Here is an 11,834-nt window from a genome sequence, read left to right as displayed (position 1 = left end):
AAGAGATGGAACACAGGTATTTATTATACTTTTCATTTTTAATTTAAAAACAATTGTTAAGTGTGTCTAGGATAGAGGTAACACAAATGTTTGCTTTATAATTACTTGTTAAGAAGTGCATATGCTTTTTATATTCTTCTGGTATATGTTGCATTTTACAATTTAAAAAAATTTAACAGCAAGGGATTGGTTGATTAAGTTACAGTGTAGCAGTTATGTGGCATAATGTGCAATCATTAAAATGAAGTACTGACATGGAACATATTGAAAACAGCAGGGTACAGAGTAGACAATTTTGTATAATCGCAATTTAAAAATTTAGAAGATGAATATATTCTTATGGGCAGACAAGGAAATGTGAGCTTGCTCACCAGTATGTTAACTGAGATTATCTCCGGGTGGTAGAATCTGGAATAATTTCAACTTTTTGTGAGCTTGTCTGAACTTTTAAAAAGATTTGGTCCCAGGCATGTATCATTATTATAAAAGCAACATGCTGTAAAACTCCATACCACCTCAATCCAATCTCTTCCCACACAAAACCACTCTAAACAGAGCTTAATGGCTATTCTTATCCATTTTTCAGAGCTTACACGCACTCTTTCCTTTTTTAAACAGAAATGAGAGGATCTTGTACATGTTGTTCTACAACCTACATTTCTTATTTAGCAACACAGTTACAGAGATATTTCCTTTGTGAATCAGCTTTTACAATCAGAAGAAAAAGTGCCATTATCTATGGTTTTGGAAACAAATGATGCTGTTGGTGTATATTACTAACTTGGTAAAATGTAGAAAAAAAAATCAGCCTATAGAATATGATTCCATTTCATAAGAATCAGTTCAGTTCAGTTCAGTCACTCAGTCATGTCTGACTCTTTGCGACCCCATGAATTGTAGCAGGCCAGGCCTCCCTGTCCATCACCAACTCCTGGAGTTCACTCAGACTCATGTCCATCGAGTCAGTGATGCCATCCAGCCATCTCATCCTCTGTTGTCCCCTTCTCCTCCTGCCCCCAATCCCTCCCAGAATCAGGGTGTTTTCCAATGAGTCAACTCTTCACATGAGGTGGCCAAAGTATTGGAGTTTCAGCCTTAGCATCAGTCCTTCCAATGAACACCCAGGACTGATCTCCTTTAGAATGGACTGGTTGGATCTCCTTGCAGCCTAAGGGACGCTCAAGAGTCTTCTCCAACACCACAGTTCAAAAGCATCAATTCTTCGGCGCTCAGTTTTCTTCACAGTCCAACTCTCACATCCACACATGACCACTGAAAAAACCATAGCCTTGACTAGACGGACCTTTGTTGGCAAAGTAATGTCTCTGCTTTTCAGTATGCTATCTAGGTTGGTCATAACTTTCCTTCCAAGGAGTAAGCGTCTTTTAATTTCATGGCTGAAATCACCATCTGCAGTGATTTTGGAGCCCCCCAAAATAAAGTCTGACACTGTTTCCACTGTTTCCCCATCTATTTCCCATGAGAATAAATAAATCTAAATGGGCAAACAAAAAAGCAGACAAAATTTTAGAAGACTATAACAAACTGTTAAATGTGATTATCTTGTTGAAGATGAGAAGGCAAAGACTGTTGATCTTTTCTTCTTTATAGTCTTCTTTATTTTCTTTAAAAACTTTTTTTTTGCAGTGAGCATACATTGCTTCCTTTTAATATATAAACTTCCCCCCTAGCTTTATTGAGATATAATTGACATTGTGTTTTGAACTCTCAAAATCTTTTTTTAAATAGCAGTAATACATGTTTGCTTTTCATCAAGCATAAAATCCAGTATTCCAAAGTATAAACCAAGAGGTATGTCTTTCCTTTACCTTCTTAATTCCACTGCCCAGAGGCAACCAGTGTTAAATTACTCATATTTCCTCAGGAATTTTCCATGAGTATGTATCTTTTATACCTACAAATGATATCATAGTGTATACATTTTTCTACATCTTGCCTTTTTACACTTCATTTATGTGTATCATCTTTCCAGGTCAATACATACAGATTTAGCTCATACTTTTATTAGCTACCTAATAGTCAGTGGTGTGCATATAACATGGTGTCTGTCTAACTTTGTATCATGTTCTGATGAATAACTCATTTATATCTTGAGTTGTATAAGTAAACTCTCAAAGTGTAAAAGAATTGCTGGGTCAAAGAATGTGTGAGAATATGTGAATGTGAATGTAAGATTTCTGTAGATAGCTAAATATTGCCCTCCTAAGGTGCTACACCAATTTCTAGTGCCACCAACAGTGTACGAAGGGTGCCTGTTTGCCGCCGCCCCCATCAATATCACTAGTTAGCAACTTTTTAAAACATCTGCTGTGAAATATCAATTCTAATGAATAAAAAACTTTGATTTTATTCTAATTTTTTAATCTTGACACAAACCCTTATTTGAAAGAAATTCTATGCACAAGATAAAACAAACATTCCAAACAGTATACAAAGGTATATAATAAAAAGAGAGTCTCCCTATATGACCTCCTAGCCCATTACCCAATCCAACCTAGTTACCCTGTGAAAGCCTGTTGTATGAGAGTGAAATTCTGGGGAACTCCCTGGTGGTCCAGTGGTTAAGACTCCAAGCTTCAGCTGCAGGGCATGAGTTCGACCCCTGGTTAGGACACAAGTGGCCAAAACAATAAATACATTTTTAAAACATCAAAAATAAAGTAAAAATTTCTAGGCATAGATAATATTTCCTTCACTAATGTTTCCTACACAAACTGTGGTATATGGTACATGGGTTTGTTTGTTTGTTTGTTTGTTTTTTTAGAAAAGAGTTCATGCCTGCATGCCAGGTCACTTCAGTCGTGTCTGGCTCTTTGAGACCTGCTGGACTGTAGCCCACCAAGTTCCTCTATCCATGGGATTCTCCAGGCAAAAATACTAGAGTGGGTTGCCATGGCCTCCTCCAGGGGATCTTCCCAACCCAGGGGTCAAACCTACTTCTCTGGCAGCTCCTTCATTGGAGGTGGTTTCTTTACCACTGAGCCATGGGGGAAGCCCAGAAAAAGACTTCAGATACTAAGAATTGGGTTAATTAAAATCCATAATCTGTGACATATGGTTATTATCTGTAGCCTTCTTCTATTTATTTACTTGTTTTATGTTTTTGTTTATTCATCATATAAGTATATATTTACTTATTCATATTACAATAATTCACATCTTCTAATGGGCTCCCCTCTTTGTCCTGTTCATACAGCAACACCCTCCCCAAAGCAGGAAACCATTATCTAGAACTTTGTGTTTATTGTTTTCTTGCTTTTAGTTTTATAGTGTTGTCCTCTCTATGATGATTGAACAATACACTGTTTAATTTTAGCTATCTACTTTTATTAACTTATTTGGCTATGGTGGGTCTTAGTTGTGGCATATGGGATCTAGTTACCTGACCAGGGACTGAACCTGGGCTTGAAGTCAAGTGGGCTACAGGAAGAATCACTACGAACACAGCTAGAGGAGGTGATGGAACTCCAGTTGAACTATTTCAAATCCTAAAAGATGATGCTGTGAAAGTGCTGCAGTCAATATGCCAGCAAATTTGGAAAACTCAGCAGGTGCCACAGGACTGGGAAAGGGAAGTTTTCACTCCAATCACAAAGGAAGGCAATGCCAGAGAATGCTCAAACTACCGCACAATTGCACGCATCTCACATGCTAGTAAAGTAATGCTCAAAATTCTCCAAGCCAGGCTTCAACAGTACGTGAACCGTGTACTTCCAGATGTTCAAGCTGGTTTTAGAAAATGCAGAGGAGCCAGAGATCTAATTGCCAACATCCGTTGGATCATCGAAAAAGCAAGAGAGTTCCAGAAAAACATTTGCTTCTGCTTTATTGACTATTCTAAAGCCTTTGACTGTGTGGATTGCAACAAACTGTGGAAAATTCTTAAAGAGATGGGAATACCAGACCACCTGATCTGCCTTCTGAGAAATCTGTATGCAAGTCAAGAAGCAACAGTTAGAACTGGACATGGAACAACAAACTGGTTCAAAATTGCGAAAGGAGTACATCAAGGCTACATATTGTCACCCTGCTTATTTAACTTATATGCAGTGTACATCATGAGAAATGCCGGGCTGGATGAAGCACAAATTGGAGTCAAGACTGCTGGGTGAAATATCGATATGCAGATAACACCACCCTTATGGCAGAAAGTGAAAAAGAACTAAAGAGCCTCTTGATGAAAGTGAAAGAGGAGAGTGAAAAAGTTGGCTTAAAACTCAACATTCAGAAAACTAAGATCATGGCATCTGGTCCCATCACTTCATGGCAAATAGATGGGGAAACAATGGAAATTGTGACAGACTTTATTTTATTGGGCTCCAAAATCACTGCAGATGGTGACTGTCGTCATGAAATTAAAAGATACTTGCTCCCAGGAAAAAAAGCTATGATCAACCTAGATAGCATATTAAAAAGTAGAGACATTACTTTGCCAACAAAGGTCTGTCTCGTCAAAGCTATGGTTTTTCCAGTAGTCATGTATGGATGTGAGAATTGGACTATAAAGAAAGCTAAGTGCCAGAGAATTGATGTCTTTGAACTGTGGTATTGGAGAAGACTCTTGAGGTCCCTGGGACTGCAAGGAGATACAACAAGTCCATCCTAAAGGAAATCAGTCCTGAGTGTTCATTGGAAGGACTGATGTAGGAGGTGAAACTCCAATACTTTGGTACCTGATGTGAAGAACCGACTCTTTGGAAAAGACCCTGACGCTGGGAAAGATTGAAGGCAGGAGAAGGGGACGACAGAGGATGAGATGGTTGGATGGCATCACCGACTCGATGGACATGAGTTTGAGCAAGCTCTGGGAGTTGGTGATGAACGGGGAAGCCTGGGGTGCTGCAGTCCATGGGGTCAAAGGGTGGGACACGACTGAGTGACTGAACTGAACTGATCCTCCTGTAGGTAGTCCTCAGAGTCTCACTTTCTGTTTTTACACTCGATGGTCCATTTATGAAGTCCATACTGTGTAGCTGTGGTTAATTCCAATTTCACTCTTGTATAATATTTCATTTTTATCAAACTGCTCCAGTGTTTTTTTATCCATTCTCTTATTGAAGGGCTTTTTGTGTTCTTTCTGGTTAATGACTATGGATTCACTTCTGTTATGAATATTCATCTCCATGTCTCCTGGAACACTTGTGCAAGACTTGTTCCTGGATATTTCCCCAAGAGTGGAATTGCTGTTTTTAAGGTGTGTAAATTGGAGAAGAAAATGGCAACCCACTCCAGTGTTCTTGCCTGGAGAATCCCAGGGACGGCGGAGCCTGATGGGCTGCCGTCTATGGGGTCACACAGAATCGGACACGACTGAAGCGACTTAGCAGCAGCAGTAGCAAGGTGTGTAAATGTTCAATTTTATAAGAAAGAAATGATAAATTGTTTTCTAAAATGATTGTATGGGTATATATACCCATCAGCAACGTATTGAAGACCTACTGTTCTTTTCCAATACTTGGCGTTTTAATTCATGCCGTAGACTGGGTATCTCATTATGATCTTGATTTGTATTTACTTGAATGATGTTGAAAATCTCTTCGAGAGCTTTTTGGCCGTGCTTCCTCTTCTTTGAAATGCATGGTCAAGTCTTTCACCCATTCTTCCGTTGGCTTATTATCCTTTCTTGGCTTATAGATGGTCTTCAAATCATCTCAACATATATCTTTGAATGGTTATTTGGGTTTACACATATCTTCTTCAAATTTGTAGCTTATAACTTTGTTTTAATTTTAATATAGTTCTATTTATTAATGTTTTCTTTTATAACTAACCTTTTTGTATGTTGTTTGAGATTCTTTATTACTCAAACAAGGTCAGAAAGAAATTTTCATATATTTTCTCCTAAAACTTTTTAAGTTTTGCCTTTGATAATTAAATCCTTATATCTGAAATTGATTTTTGTGTATAGTGTAAGGCAATGATTTAACTTCATTTTTCCCATAAGGATGACATTTTTTCCAGCTCCATTTATTGAATAGTGCTTCGTTAGATCTGCCATGCCAACCCTGTCATTTATCAAATTTTTTTATATTCATGAGTTCATTTTGCTGAATTTCTATCACTGCCAATACCATCTTGTCTTCATCGCCACAGCTTTTTAACAATTCTGGTAGAACAAGTCTCCTCTCTATTCTTCTTTAGAAATTTCCATCTGTTCTTAGCCCTTTGCTCCTCTGAGCAAAAAGATATATAGATCTTTTAACTGGCTTGTTGAGTTTCATGGAAAAACCCTGTTGTAAGCTTTATTAACATTGCCTTGATGGTTACAGATCATTTGGAGAGAATTGTATGCTTATCATCTTCCTATCCGTAAACACAAGATAACCCCACTTGCCTATTAATAATAAAATCTTGAAGATTATCCCAGATTTGGGATCTACTGTATATTTTTAAAGCCCATGTGTGAATGTTGAATGATATATTTCATCAATCTCCTAATTTGGACACTCCAATTATTTTCATTCTCTAGCTCTAGAAATAATATTTTGGTGAATAAACTTGTAGTGAATATCTTCATGTACATAAAGAACAAGTGTTCAGTTTTTAGTCGCTATTACTAACTATATTTAGCCTGTTCTGCACCCAGCATGATGGCTCTAGATGTTCTTGGTCCCTGTTTATCTCCATCTTCCTCCCCCTGTGTCTTCCCAGGAGACAAACAGAGGCTCTGTGATCCCCAAGTATTGGAGTCAGGGTCCCCTAGACAGTCTACAATTGCTTCCCCTGAAATTAGGGGTGAGTTGGGGAGATCTGGAGTTAAAGTGATTTTGTTAGATAAGAAAAATTGCTTCATTTCTAAGGGTGTCAAATGCTTCCTACTCATTTCATCACTGCCCTGCTCTGGCCCAGCCCTGAGAGGTGAGCATCATTACCTCGCTCTTGTTCCTACTTTATGCTGAGACACCGAGGCCCTAGTTCACCCAGCATTTTAGAGACCTCGACTGGATTTCAAACGGGGATTGTCCCAGCCGGCCTCAGGAAATGTTTATTGACAGTAAAGCTGGGTCTGAGTATATCAACAAACACTTATTAACCAGTATTTCTCCTTTTTCAAAGTACTAATCTTTTCCATCAAGGGCTCTTTGTTTTGCTAATGAAAAAAGTCAACACTCATTTGCATCACTGACGACTTGTCTTCTTTCACAGTGGGGTACGGGAGGACAGGAGCTGGTATTAGAGAGTTAGAGATCACAGGACCCCCGTCTCTAGTTCATCTGATCTAGGCACCTAACATAGAGTCTGACACCTGGTTCCATAAATGTTATTATCATTCAGGATATTTACAGAATAATTACCCTAATGGCTGCTATTTCCTGGGCATTGACTGCTTTCCCAGAGCTGCCGGAGGCCTTTTTCTTTTGCAGCAATTTTTAGTCCTCCAGTCTTTTGAGGTCCAAGGCCTTGTCCCTTTTTTGGTAGGAGTGATTAAAGCTCAGTTTCAGAGGGGTAACTAACCTAAAATCACAAAGCAAACAGCTAGCAAAGCAGAAATTCAAGCTCATATTTTGTCTGATCCTAAAGTCTGTGCATCTTGACTTTTTCACTGAGTTTGGATAGGCCCTTTTCATCTTTGGGTTGCAGTATAAAATGGGGACACTCATACCAGTCTTCTGTGCCTTGCAAGCAAGCTTTGTGGGCATTATATTCTTAGTATTAAATAACCAACTGCAGCAAGTTGGTGCTAGAGGCAGCCTAACATTAGTAACGATCCTAACCATTTTTAGAACACCAGTAATTCTCACAACCACTCCATTGAGATATGCTTTATTATGGCTTTCATTTTGTAGATGCGGGAACTAAGGTTCAGAAAGGTAAAGTCAAGGTCAGTTAACTCAAGGTTCCTGCCTCCTCTGGATTTGATGGGTCCTAAAGAAAAGATGGGAGAAGCAGGAGGAGCGGGTGGAAGGCAAGCGAGGATGCTCTCCTAGAGCCAGGGCAGGGCCTCCCACCAACTGTGGGAGGAGTAGGGAGGAGCCAGGAGCTTGGGGAAGGCATTTGTCAGTCTTACCCACCACTGCCCACACACAACCCCACAACGAAATGCCTGGCATGTGGAAAGTGCTCCACAAACAACCCTCCCAGGCTCTTCTTCACTTCAGAGCCGGCAGCCGCCACACAGGGCCCCTGGCTGAGGGCTCCAGCTTCCCCAGCCTGTTCCCACCTCAAGGACTGGGCACCCCTGCTCCTTCTGCCTAAAGCATTCCTCTCCCAGTTTTTTGTATTTTTAATTTTTGTTGTGGTAATTACATTTTATGTTTTTATAAAAGTTATACATATAAATATTTGTGGGTTTTTTTAAGTAGAGAAAGTAGAACGTGATCCTTAAAGGTGAAACTGTCTCCACTCCCTAGACGTTCCTATTGAGAAATTCTCAAATATCTTTGTAGAAATACTATATGCATGGCCTCCCTGGTGGCTCAGTGGTTAAAAAAAAAAAAAAGAAATCTGCCTGCCAATGCAAGACCCGGGTCGATCCCTGGTCTGGGAAGATCCCACATGCTGCGGAGTAACTAAGCCTGAGCGCCACAACTGATGAGCCTGTGCTCTAGAGCCTGGGAGTCACAATTATTGAGCCCACGTGCTGCAACTACTGAAGCCCGAGTGCCCTAGAGCCTGAGCTCTGAAAAAGAGAAGCCACTGCAGTAAAGACGCCCTTGCACTGCAACTAGAGAGTAGCCCTCGCTAGCCACAATTGGAGAAAAGCCCGCACAGCAATAAAGACCCAGGGCAGCCCAAAAAATAAGTAAATAAAGTTATTTTTTAGAAAAGAAGAGCCCCTCAGAACTTTATAGGCCATCCTACTCTTTATCCATAACAGTTAACACCAACTGACATAAATTTCATAAATTTATTTCTTTCCTCTGTCTGCCCCCTCTAGAATGTTAATCATCCAGAGAAAAATACCTTTGTCCTTTCTGTTCACTGCATTTTGCTGTAACACGGTAGGTAATCAATAAATATTTACTGATGGATAAAACAGACGAGTAGCTTTCACTGAGGCACAAAACACAGATGAGAACAAGTCTAAAGGGCAGGGGAAGGCGGAATGGGCAGAGCATCTGAAGAGACAATCCTCAGAAAAGGAGAACACAAGTGATGCGTAAATGACTGGCAAGATGTTCAGCTTCACTCATAACAAAAGAAATGCAAATTAAAATTTCAATGAGTCACCATCTTCCACCTATCAGATTATCAAAGGTCAAAAAACTTGTTACTTCTTCGTGTTAGCAAGGGTGTGGAATAACAGGTCCTCTCATACACTGTTGTTGAGATGAAAGTTCGTCAAAAGTATGTTGGGGGAGATTTAGCAGCATCTAAATACGCTTTTCATACTGTTCATGGGGTTCTCAATGCGAGAATACTGAAGTGGTTTGCCCTTCCCTTTTCCAGTGGACCACATTCTGTCAGACCTCTCCACCATGACTTGCCCGTCTTGGGTGGCCCCAAGGGCGTGGCTTAGTTTCATTGAGTTAGACAAGGCTGTGGTCCTAGTGTGATTAGATTGACTAGTTTTCTGTGAGTATGGTTTCAGTGTGTCTGCCCTCTGATGCCCTCTTGCAATACTTACCGTCTTACTTGGGTTTCTCTTACCTTGGACGTGGGGTATCTCTTCACGGCAGCAAAGCACAGCCGCTGCTCCTTACCTTGGACGAGGGGTATCTCCTCACCGCTGCCCCTTCTGACCTTGAACGTGGAATAGCTCCTCTAGGCCCTCTTGTGCCCGCGCAGCCACCGCTCGTTGGAGGTGGGGTTGCTCCTCCCGGCCACCTCATATTGTCACCCTGCTTATTTAACTTATATGCAGAGTACAGCATGAGAAATGCTGGGCTGGAAGAAACACAAGCTGGAATCAAGATTGCCGGGAGAAATATCAATAACCTCAGATATGCAGATGACACCACCTTTATGGCAGAAAGTGAAGAGGAACTAAAAGCCTCTTGATGAAGGTGAAAGAGGAGAGTGAAAAAGTTGGCTTAAAACTTAACATTCAGAAAACGAAGATCATGACATCTGGTCCCATCACTTCATGGGAAATAGATGGGGAAACAGTGGAAACAGTGTCAGACTTCATTTTTTGGGCTCCAAAATCACTGCAGATGGTGACTGCAGCCATGAAATTAAAAGACACTTACTCCTTGGAAGAAAAGTTATGACCAACCTAGATAGCATATTGAAAAGCAGAGATATTAGTTTGCCAACAAAGGTCCCATCTAGTCAAGGCTATGGTTTTTCCAGTGGTTATGCATGGATGTGAGAGTTGGACTGTGAAGAAAGCTGAGCGCCGAAGAATTGATGCTTTTGAACTGTGGTGTTGAAGAAGACTTTTGAGAGTCCCTTGGACTGCAAGGAGATCCAACCAGTCCATTCTGAAGGAGATCAGCCCTGGGATTTCTTTGAAAGGAATGATGCTAAAGCTTAAACTCCAGTACTTTGGCCACCTCATGTGAAGAGTTGACTCATTGGAAAAGACTCTGATGCTGGGAGGGATTTGGGGCAGAAGAAGGGAATGCCAGAGGATGAGATGGCTGGATGGCATCACTGACTCGATGGATGTGAGTCTGAGTGAACTCCAGGAGTTGGTGATGGACAGGGAGGCCTGGCGTGCTGCGATTCATGGGGTCGCAAAGAGTCAGACACGACTGAGTGACTGAACTGAACTGAACTGAAATACTGTTTGATGTAGCAATTCCTTGTCTAGAAATTGATCCTGCAGATTTATTTGGTCAAGGATACAAAGATGTGAACATTCACTGCAGCACTCCTTGTCCTAGTAAAAGATGAGAAAGAGCATAAATATCCATTGGTGGAGACTGCTTAAGTATATGAATATATGAGACTGGTTAAGTAAACCTATATATGGTGTAGCTTTACAGTGGAATACTATATAGAGGCTAAAATGGAGATGGATCTCTATGTGCTGAAATGGAATAACCCATATGAGATTACTACATGAAAACAGTAGTATGCTCAATAGTGTGTACTGTATGTAAATATTTGTTTTAAAGAAGGGGGAAAAAAGGAATTGTTATGCAGAAACAAACAAGAAATCAACATGATGTCTCCGGGAAGGGAAAATGGAGCCTTTTCCAAGGGAAGGGGAGGAGTGATCAGGGGAAGGAAAAAGACTTTGTATTCTACCTTTTTAATTAAGCTACTAACTTTTAATGTTAATTACCTTAGGCATTGTTTTCAACTTTTAGAAGTGGATAGTATTTACACATACTTGAGACAAAAATCCAAAGATACTGAAAGATAAGAAGTCTCTGCTAAACTGCCACCCCCTCTCCCTACTCCCCGCCACAAAACAAAAAACAGTGATGAAAGCTCAAGAGCCAAAGGAGAACTGGAGAGTAATAATTACAGCAGTACTGGAGTTTAACCTAAAATATTAAATAAATATCCATGAATCCATCATAATGTAATATACATAAATGAATGAATAAACAAATTCTTCCCCTACAGAAGGATTCCAAATAATTTCTGTAGATATTTTGCCCTCAAAGAAGCTGAACATAATTGTTCAACTCCTGTAGTATGGGCTGTGCAAGTAACTTCCTTCTTAAGAGTAGAATATGGAAAGAAGGAGGAAAAGTGTAATTTCAAAGTGAAATCTGACAAGCACTACCTCATTCGGGTGATTAAAAAACCCATCAACAATGATAAATAATCTTGGGACTTCCCTGTGGGTCCAGTAGTTAGGACTCTGCAGGAGGCACAAGTTGGATCCCTGCTTGGGAAACTTACATCCCACATGTGTGGCCAATAAATAAATGCAACCTGAAAAAAACTGTAAATCTAAAAAAAAAAAAAAA

This window comes from Bison bison, unplaced genomic scaffold (assembly GCF_000754665.1).
Source record: "Bison bison bison isolate TAMUID 2011002044 unplaced genomic scaffold, Bison_UMD1.0 scf7180017864072, whole genome shotgun sequence".
Taxonomy (NCBI): domain Eukaryota; kingdom Metazoa; phylum Chordata; class Mammalia; order Artiodactyla; family Bovidae; genus Bison; species Bison bison.
Note: the sequence above shows the minus strand (reverse complement) of the source record.